Genomic DNA, 10,546 nt, shown 5'->3' on the forward strand with positions numbered 1-10,546 from the left:
CATACATCTTCAAACGTTACTTTTCTTTATTAGAAAGTACTGCAGTAAGTCCTGTCTATAACCAGAATCTCCCGCGACGAGAACGTGTCAAATGTGTATAGATCTATACGGGAAGTCATGATCCCGCACCCTGACTGTTAGCTACAGTCCGTCTTTTGGGGTGACAGTTGTCATAGCACTGCGACGCCTGAAGAACGTCGTTACAGGCATATTATGTTTAGTATGGTTATAGAAACTCATCGGATATACAATTATTATGATATTCAGTTTTGATGAGCGAGTAGTTATTTAAACTATTCTTCATCCAACCGGTTCGATCTTCGCATAGTTTTATTATATATAAAACTATGACACACTTACGAGAAACGTCGGTTTCTTGCAAATTTTCGGTCTTAGAGACTGGCATTATGTGTGAGGAAAATAAGGGTTTTTCCTGCATACAAACCAAATAACTAATAGGAAAATAAGGGATTTTCCCGGTGCAATCATTTACAACTTATAACATGAACAACTATATACATCTCATACTTTTATAAGAAAATACGGGTTTTTCTTGGAAAACACAACAAATCATATTTCAACTATTAAGGAAAATATGGGATTTTCTGGAGCTAATGCTTTCATTTCCAACACCACAAATCACAACTCTTTGCATTTTGAAACGCTACGTTTACTGGAAAACATACACCCATTTTGGAATGGCATCCAATTTTTCTAAACTACTTATGGACTCACCAACTTAATTGTTGACACTTTTTCTTTGAAATAACTTGTATTCTCAGGAAATCGCTAAGCAGGTTGGGAATCAACTTTTGGGATTAACGCGCTGGCGTTAATTACTTCATTTTGAATGATGTTTATGTACCTTTATTTTGAACATGTAATGAATACAACTATGTAAACATCTTGCAAACTTATTATATATGGTGGTGTGTACTTTCCTTTCTATGAACTGTTATGATATTGAACATGATGTCCTCCGCCCCCGAACGTTTCCGCCATTCTGGTTTGGGGGTGTGACAATTAGGGCCGTGAACTCACTTTGAGGGGTGTTTTTGATGTGTTTTGGTCCTTGATTTAAGTGGAAACAATTCCTAGTAATTGTCTAAGGCTTTAGGTGCCTTAAAAGCACCCTCTGATCCAAGTTATTGGAGTTCACGGTCCAAGATCATCTTGGGCCGTGAACACCCATGTTTTTGTGTTTCTTGGTTGTTTCTTGTCCCTAACACACACACACACACACACACACATATATATATATATATATATATATATATGAGTCTAAGGCAGTAGCATAACACAAGGGAAGGTCTAGGCATTGTTTCAGGAGTTTACCGCCCAAGAACACCTTGGGGAGTAAACTCCTAAATCTAGTTATTTAGCTATGTAATCTATGTTATGAACACATTTTAAGCTATATAACACTACTAGAGAGAGGTACTCACGATTTAGGATAAAAACCCGAAGATCCGTGAGAGAGAAAATGGCTTTTCTCTAGTTGAAAATGTGAATAATGAATGAAATTGGTTCAGAATTCTATTTATAGTCCTGAGATTTTTGGCAGAAAATATTTTATTCCCGAAATGATCTCTAATATAATAGAGTGTTGGAATAACAGTGTTGCACAAAACCCTAGTGTATCCACTCTCCTGATATTTCCTGAAGTGTAAACCCTAAATTACTCAAACTTATACGGAAAAGTCTGAAAGTTTACTGTGACTGATATAACTTCTATTGAAGTGATATTGTTTGTACATAATGGAAATTCTGGGTTGTCACAATGATAAACTTAACTCTACTTAAATTAAAATATGTGTTGCTCTCCTTAGCCTAGTTGTTGGGGAATAATTCATGGACTACTTTTAAATGGACTGTCTTTTCTTGGGCTTATGTATTTCATTATTTGCTTCAAATATATATATATATGAAGATCCTATAACAACATAAGTTAAAATAGGTGTTAAACATGCATTGAAGAAACATGCAAAATTAATGTATGTAATTAACTAATAAAATCCCATTAAAAAATTTTATAATGTTTAATTAATGAATATAAATATTAATATAACTTATGCAAATAAAGTATCTTTGGATCCAGGATTACAAAATGTTTTTCCCAAACCACAAAAGAACCTATTCCATATTCTTAAATGTTAACATACGTTTGTTATCTTTGTTTGGTATACAGGCGGATGGCTTTATTGCTTCATCCACAGAAACTCTATAGTACCCATATGTCAATAGCTTTCCATATATTCTATGGTTTTCATCGGTAGAATACATTACAAAACTATTCACAACGACGTTGCTACATTGAGCCACTGGTAGTGAAAATTTTATCATCTGCATCCACAGGCACATATTATTAATATTTGTATTAAAAATAAATTTTAATTACCTGACATGTATATATATATATATATATATATATATATATATATATATATATATATAAACTTTTGGAATATACATTCTTTGTCCAGTTGCTACAGTGTCTTGGGTTGAGGTGTTTCTATTCCTTTTTCAGTTGAATTCCCAGCTTGTGGCTCCTCACACGTAGCTGTAACATTTTCTTCACCCTCATTCAGACTTTCCCGAAAATAGTTTACCATGTTTAGTCTATGAAATTTAGTTAACAATATTGGAAAAGAATTGTACAAAACATATTACTGTATTAATTAACCTACATCGTGTTCGACCTGTTTGGGGGTATTTGAAATGTCGATTTACCCACAAAATTGTTTTTCCTTTTCTGGGATGTCAATATGCGATGAAAGCATTAATTAGCAACCCATTTTATTAACACTCACTTACTTACTTTTCCTGTAGGAGCCTTTTTTTGGAGTTGTAGTAGTAGTTATTAGAAAGTCTGCATGATTAACGATAGGAGGAACTACCAACCTCATCAAATACTCAACTTGGCATCTCAAATCTTGATTTGCGTTTATTTGCTCATGTAGCCTTTGCTGAAGGACAATTTTTTTATTTTGATGAGGATTTGGCTCGAGGCAGACCCAATATTTGGTTGAACTGACTCCCGTGCCAACCTGTAGCACCTGGTTTCCGGTATGTGAATTTTATTTGAGCATTGCCCTAATTTAGCCTTAGACTCGGCGAGTCATAGGGTCCGACTCGCCGAGTAGGGACGAGACTCAGGACGCGTTTTAAGTAGGCGACTCGACGAGTCCATATCCTGGACTCGGCGAGTCACCGCTGCGGGATGAAACCCTAAGTTTCAAGGGTTTGCACCCTATTTAAACTCTCATTCCGCCCCAACTCGTCCGCATTCACCCCCAGAACTCCCCCTACATCGTTTTCCCTTGTTTCCTTGAGAGTTTGAGGTGTTCTTGGTGTGTTCTTGAAGGTTTTGAAGAGTAAGAGGAGTAGATCAAGAAGAGGAGAAGGAGATCAGCCATCCTTGTGTCATTTCAACATTTCCTTTGAGGTATAACCCGTTTTCCCCTTGATTCTATGCTTAAAACTTCATTTGGGTCCTTCTTGGTCAATTCCCCAAGTTTGTATGTGCATTATATGTCGTAATAAGGCGTTTGGCCTTTGGATCTATGCAAGATTGAGCTCCAGGAGCTCAGATCTGTTAGCTTTTTGGCCCCATGAGGCTTGTTAGCCCTAGATCTACCCTTTTGAGACATTTTGAGCCTTATAATCCATATTGGTGAATATCCACACGTAAAGTTGGAAACTTTACGTGTGATTCGTGTCCTAGAAGTCCAGATCTATGAATGGCATGGACTGGAACCGAGCAAATCGGTATATTTAAGGAGTGCATGGCGACGACTCGGCGAGTCGCATAGGTGACTCGGTGAGTCTGGTCGCGAGTCACCGAATGGGTCCCTTCTTCATGTGTCGAGTTGAGCCTTGAGTCACAGGGGGTGACTCGGTGAGTTGGGAGCTGAACTCACCCATGTTAGGACTCGGCGAGTCAATGCCCTGACTCGGCGAGTCCAAGGCAATCTTCATAGCTCAAGAACAGACTCGGCGAGTTGTTCATACAACTCGGCGAGTCTTAGCAGAAAGTGTTCATCGGATGAAGATGAACTCGACGAGTTGTTCATACAACTCGGCGAGTAGGATAAAGGTGTTGAATGACAGTTAGAAGGTGAACTCGTCGAGTCATAGCCCGACTCGACGAGTAGAACCAGGGACCCAGGACATTGGTTTGCTAGGGACTCGGCGAGTGGTGATCCACTCGGCGAGTCGGGTCAACTGAAAGTTGACTCCAGCTTTGGCTTAGAGTTAATCCAGGGGTAAAATGGTCATTTTACCTAAAGGACAGTTAGCAGTGTTTGATTGAGTATGTCGTGGAAATTGCAGCCGGAGGACTCCCGGAGCAGCAGCAGTCAGTTAGTTCCCGATCAGTTCAGCAGCTACTTTGAGGTGAGTTACCTTCCAGTAGCGGTGGGTCTAAGGCCACAATGCCGACCCACCAGTAGGAGTTGTATGATAGATGATTGTCTTTGTGATATCATCTAAGTTCGCTATTACCTGACATGTTATATGCTAGCATGATATGCTGTATGTGATAGTAGTAGAGTTTGGTTGTTCGGACCAAAGGGTAGTCAGACACCCCAGATACGTCTGACAGTGTGTGACGATATGTATGCATGCTGGCTTGTTATGTTATATGTGATCGTAGTAGTAGGGGTGAAATAGTCCCCGAGGATCGGTTGTTAGGACCGATGGGTAGTCAGCACCCCAGAATGGCTTGACACGGGTAAGACGGCACCCCAGAATGGCCGTATGGGTGGGTCGGCACCCCAGAATGGCCGTACCGGGTAGTCAGGCACCCCAGAATAGCCTGGCAGTATATATGTTATGTGTTTGTATGGTATGCGGTACGTTGGGGGAACTCACTAAGCTCTGTGCTTACGTTTACAGTTTTGTTTTCAGGTACCTCTGCATCGAAGGGAAAGGAGCCGGCGCGGTAGCGGCACGTCATACACACACTCTTCGGTTTCCGCATTTATGAGATTTACTGGGATTGTACTCTGATATTTTGATGGGATGTACGGTTTGGCTTTTGAGAACATGGTTGCAATGTGTTATGGTGTGAACAAACAATGTTTCTTTTTATTTAGACAATGTTTTTATTTATTAATGTTATCTAAAGTAATATCTTAAAAATGAAATTTTCGGACGAAAAAAAAAATTGGGTCGTTACAAGTTGGTATCAGAGCCCTGGTTTGAGGGATTCGGACACGCCTTCGGGAGTGTTTGGACTCAAATCGAGGGATTGAAAGATTTTTTCAAAAGAAATCGTTCTTTAAAACCCGGAAAAGAGTCACGAGAAAGAGTAAAGTGTGTGACGTGCGCGACCGGCCGAGCTCAAGTAAGTATTCCCCATAGTACCCATACAAGTTTATGTTATGTTTATCAGCTTTATGAATATTGCATGCTAGAATAGGCTAAGGATCTAGGAGTGATGCCTTATGTGCCTGTTTATTTGTTACAGCTTATTGAATAGTGCATGCTAGAATTGAGTAGACAGCAGTAGGGTAGCCTGTTTAGGTTATGCCTAATAGTATGAGCTTAGCATCCTATGTTAAGTGTCGTTTCTTGTTCTAAGAACAGTTTTGGCTTGAGTCTGTTTTTCCTTATCCGAATGCTGCTTGCTTCGTGCTCGGTGGGATTCTGAGTAATGGGAGTGAGCCACTAGGTAAACACGTCACACCACATGTAATCGGGGTTGAATAATCCCAAAGTGTTGGAACTGGCCCTATTGCGCAGCTCTTGTTTGAGTCCAACCATTGTAGGGACGGGCCTTTTACTTGAAGGATTATCTAATCCTCATCACAGGTGGTGGTGTTTAGGTGGTGGCTAACTGGCATTATGAGGAGACCTACAGCAGCTGAGGACCAGTTGTGTTGAACTTGAGTTCTCCCTAGGGCAAGCCTAGGGTGAGAATATCGGAGAGTAGCAGTAGTAGAAGGGAGTTGGTGGAGTCGAGGAATTCCTCGGAGAAGGTATGGATAGATGTGGAAGGTAGTATGGGCCCGTACTACTGAAAGCAGAGGATCCGTACCCGAGTCGAGGAAGGCCAAGACGAGACCAAGGAACCTGTAAGTAGTTGAGATCCCTCAGAAAGTAGCAGTACCACTAATGATTATTATTGATGTTTTGCAGAATGGTGGTACTTCGACCGAGACCGACAGATGGCGGGTCAGGAGAGGGGTCAGGTTCGGGATCTGGCACCGAGCCGATTGAGGAGAGGCTACGTGAGTTCATCACGTCGGAGATCACTAGGGGCATCCTTGAGTCGACCCCCATCATCTTTGGGTCGATCAAGGAAGGGATCGTGGAGATGATGGAGGATCGCCTACGGGCATTCAGGAGCGACTTGGCCTCTAGCCAGTCAGGATCTCGCACACTGTCCTTCAAGGACTTCAGGAGCAGTGGTGCGCCGGATTTCCATGGGGTGAAGGACCCCATTGTCGCCAGGCGGTGGATTGCGGATATCGAGTCCGCCCAGTTGATCAGCTTCTGCCCCGAGGGGTCGAAGGTGAGGTACGCAGCAGGGTGTTTACGGGACCGGGCCCGAGATTGGTGGGAGTCAGTGGGTGACTCGATGGGAGCCTCGGCTATCGAGGCAATGACCTGGTCGGACTTTGTGGCTAGGTTCAGGGCAGAGTTTGCGCCAGCGGTCGAGCTTCAGCAGCTGGCCAGGGAGTTCTTAGACATGAGGCAGACGACAGAGACCGTAGCGGAGATCACCGCCAAGTTTCGGGAGAGGGCTTTATTGGTGCCCCAGTATGCAGGTGACGAGGATATGAGGAGGACTCGTTACCATGATATGCTACGAGCTGACATTCGGGAGCATGTTAGCTTTTCGGCTTGCCCTACCCTGGACTCCATGATTGCCAGGGCTAGGGAGAGAGAGATAGATTTGGAGCACATCCGGAAACGGAAACTTGAGGATGGTCAGGCATCGGGGGCTTCGGGGAAGAAGCCTAAGGGATCAGATGGGAGGCCGAAAGGCCAGTCGGGACCGAGCCGCTGCAGGAGGTGCGGCAGGCCGCACGAGGGGGCGTGCAGGATGGGATCGTCAGGCTGCTACAAGTGCGGCAAGTATGGGCATATCAGCAGGGATTGCACTGCTCCTGCGACCATTATTCAGACATCGGAGTTGCTGTGTTTCCACTGCAACCAGAGGGGCCACAAGAAGGCCAATTGCCCCATGTTGACAGCTTCAGCGCCAGTGAAGGCGCCAGCTCCAGCGACCCTGCGGATCACGGATGGCCGTCAGGGCAAGGCAGAGGCTCCAGTGGTGAGGAGTCGGGCATTTCAGTTGACTGCCGAGGAGGCACGCGCCGCGCCCGATGTGGTGACGGGTATGATTCCTTCCTTCTATCTTTTATTTTACGTTGTTATGATATTGATATGTGCTCCGTGTGTATACATGTGTATTAGGATCGTTCCATGTGAACGGCATCCCGGTTCAGGTATTGTTCGACTCGGGTGCATCCCGATCGTTCGTTTCTCTTGCTCTTAGCAAGAGATTTCATGAGACTTCAGGCGAGTTAGATTGCCCGTTAGAGGTAGAGATTGCCGATGATCGATCGGTGCGAGCATCGATGGTGTTTCGAGATTGTGTCCTGCGACTGTTTGAGGAGTGTTACCTGGTAGACTTGGTTCCCATTCCATTGCGTAGGAACAAGGTGATTATTGGTATGGATTGGTTGAGCCCTAATGGGGCAGTGATAGATTGCGCACAGCAGCTAGTGCGAGTCAAGACCCCAAGCGGGGGAGAGTTAGTGATTCATGGAGAGCGGCCGCAGTGTGGACCCACTGTATGTTCAGCAGCGAGGGCTAGGCGCTACCTTCAGCAGGGATGCGCAGGTTATGTCGCGTACGTGATGGACACCCGGGAGGCGGGTAAGGCGACCGTGAGCGAGGTCCCGGTGGTTCGAGATTTTGCTGATGTTTTTCCGGAGGAACTACCTGGGATACCTCCGGAGCGACAGGTGGAGTTCAGGATTGACCTCGTTCCCGGTGCGGCTCCGATAGCCAAAGCACCGTATCGGTTGGCTCCTCCCGAGATGCAGGAGTTGTCTACGCAGCTGCAGGAGCTGCTGGACAAGGGATTTATTCGGCCGAGCAGTTCGCCCTGGGGAGCCCCGATTCTGTTTGTGAAGAAGAAGGATGGGTCGCATCGGATGTGTATAGATTATCGGGAGCTGAACAAGGTAACGGTGAAGAACCGTTACCCGCTTCCGAGGATTGATGACCTCTTTGACCAACTTCAGGGCGCATCTTGGTTCTCCAAGATTGATTTGCGTTCGGGTTATCATCAGATGAGGGTCAGGGAGGAGGATATGCAGAAGACCGCGTTTCGGACGCGCTATGGCCATTACGAGTTTGTGGTGATGCCGTTTGGGCTCACCAATGCTCCTGCCGCGTTCATGGACCTCATGAACCGTGTATGCAGACCGATGCTGGACCGGTCTGTGATAGTCTTTATCGATGATATCTTGGTTTATTCCAAGACCCGGGAGGAACATGAGGAGCATTTGAGAGAGGTGTTAGAGACCCTGAGGAGGGAGAGCTTGTATGCCAAGTTCTCCAAGTGTGAGTTTTGGTTGCGGGAGGTGCAATTTCTGGGGCACCTCGTCAACCAGAACGGGATTCTGGTCGATCCGGCCAAGGTCGAGGCCGTGATGAGATGGGAGGTTCCGAAGTCCCCATCTGAGATTCGGAGCTTCCTAGGATTGGCAGGCTACTATCGGAGGTTTATCCAGGATTTCTCCAAGATAGCCGTGCCCCTGACGCGGCTGACGAAGAAAGCCGTGGTCTTTCGGTGGGGACCCGAGCAGCAGGCTGCATTTGAGACGCTGAGACAGAGATTGTGTGAGGCACCGATCTTAGCCCTGCCAGAGGGCGTAGAGGATTTCGTGGTTTATTGTGATGCGTCCATTTCTGGGTTGGGCGCGGTGCTGATGCAAAGGGGGCATGTCATTGCTTACGCTTCGAGGCAGCTCAAGCCTCACGAGGCGAACTACCCGACGCACGATTTGGAGTTGGGGGCGGTGGTATTTGCCCTCAAGATTTGGCGACATTACCTCTATGGGGTCCGGTGTACCATCTACACGGACCACAAGAGCTTGAGGTACCTCATGGACCAGCCGAATCTGAACATGAGGCAGCGTCGGTGGTTGGATGTGGTGAAGGATTATGATTGCGAGATCCTTTACCACCCGGGAAAGGCCAATGTGGTGGCCGATGCGCTTAGCCGCAAGACGGCGCCGATCAGGGACGCCTGTTTGAGGATGACTGTGGTGACTCCCCTGTTGGAGCAGATTCGGGAAGCTCAACAGGAGGCTATCAAGGAGGAGCATCGGAAGAGCGAGCGTGTAGTAGGTCAGGTTTCCTCCTTCGATTATGATAGCCGAGGGTTATTGACACTACACCATAGGGTGTGGGTGCCGTATCACGGGGGCGTGCGCCAGATTTTGATGGAGGAGGCGCACAAGTCCCGATTCTCTATTCATCCCGGGGCGACGAAGATGTATAGGGATCTTCGTCTAGACTATTGGTGGCCCTGCATGAAGCGGGATGTGGCATGGTACGTCGAGCGGTGCTTGACCTGCAGGAAGGTCAAGGCCGAACATCAGAGGCCGCATGGCAAGATGCAGCCGTTGGACATTCCACTGTGGAAGTGGGAAGATATCACGATGGATTTTATCACGAAGCTTCCCAGGACCGCGCGTGGAGTGGATTCGATTTGGGTCATCGTGGATAGATTGACCAAGAGTGCTCACTTTATTCCAATTCCGGAGAGCATATCGGCCGAGAAATTGGCCGACATCTATATCAGGGAGATTGTGGCACGGCATGGGGTGCCAGTATCGGTGATCTCGGACAGGGATGTGCGTTTTACTTCCAGGTTTTGGAAGAGATTCCATGACGAATTGGGCACTCGTCTGCATTTCAGCACCGCCTTTCACCCGCAGACAGATGGACAGAGTGAGCGGACCATCCAGACTTTGGAGGACATGTTGCGGGCGTGTGTTCTGGATTTCGGTGGTAGCTGGGATACCTATCTTCCTTTGGCTGAGTTCTCCTACAACAACAGCTATCACGCGAGTATCGACCGCCCTCCCTTCGAGATGTTGTACGGACGGAGGTGTAGGACCCCGATATGCTGGGGTGAGGTTGGCCAGAGAGTTATGGGAAGCACCGAAGTGGTGCTCAAGACGACTGAGAGGATACAGCAGGTCCGGAGCAGGCTTCAGACTGCTCAGAGTCGACAGAAAAGTTATGCCGACAAGCGTCGATCCGATTTAGAGTTCCAGGTCGGGGATATGGTCCTCCTGAAGGTGTCGCCGTGGAAAGGCGTCATCCGATTCAGGAAGCGGGGCAAGTTGGGCCCGCGATTCATCGGACCGTTCAGGGTCTTAGCCCGGGTGGGCAAGGTAGCATATAGGCTGGATCTGCCAGCCGAGCTTAGCCAGATCCACAGCACTTTCCATGTTTCGCAGTTGCGGAAGTGCCTAGTGGACGATTCTGCAGTAGTGCCTTTGGAGGATATTCA

The sequence above is a fragment of the Lactuca saligna genome, chromosome 2, assembly GCF_052625555.1.
Source record: "Lactuca saligna cultivar CGN05327 chromosome 2, ASM5262555v1, whole genome shotgun sequence".
Taxonomy (NCBI): domain Eukaryota; kingdom Viridiplantae; phylum Streptophyta; class Magnoliopsida; order Asterales; family Asteraceae; genus Lactuca; species Lactuca saligna.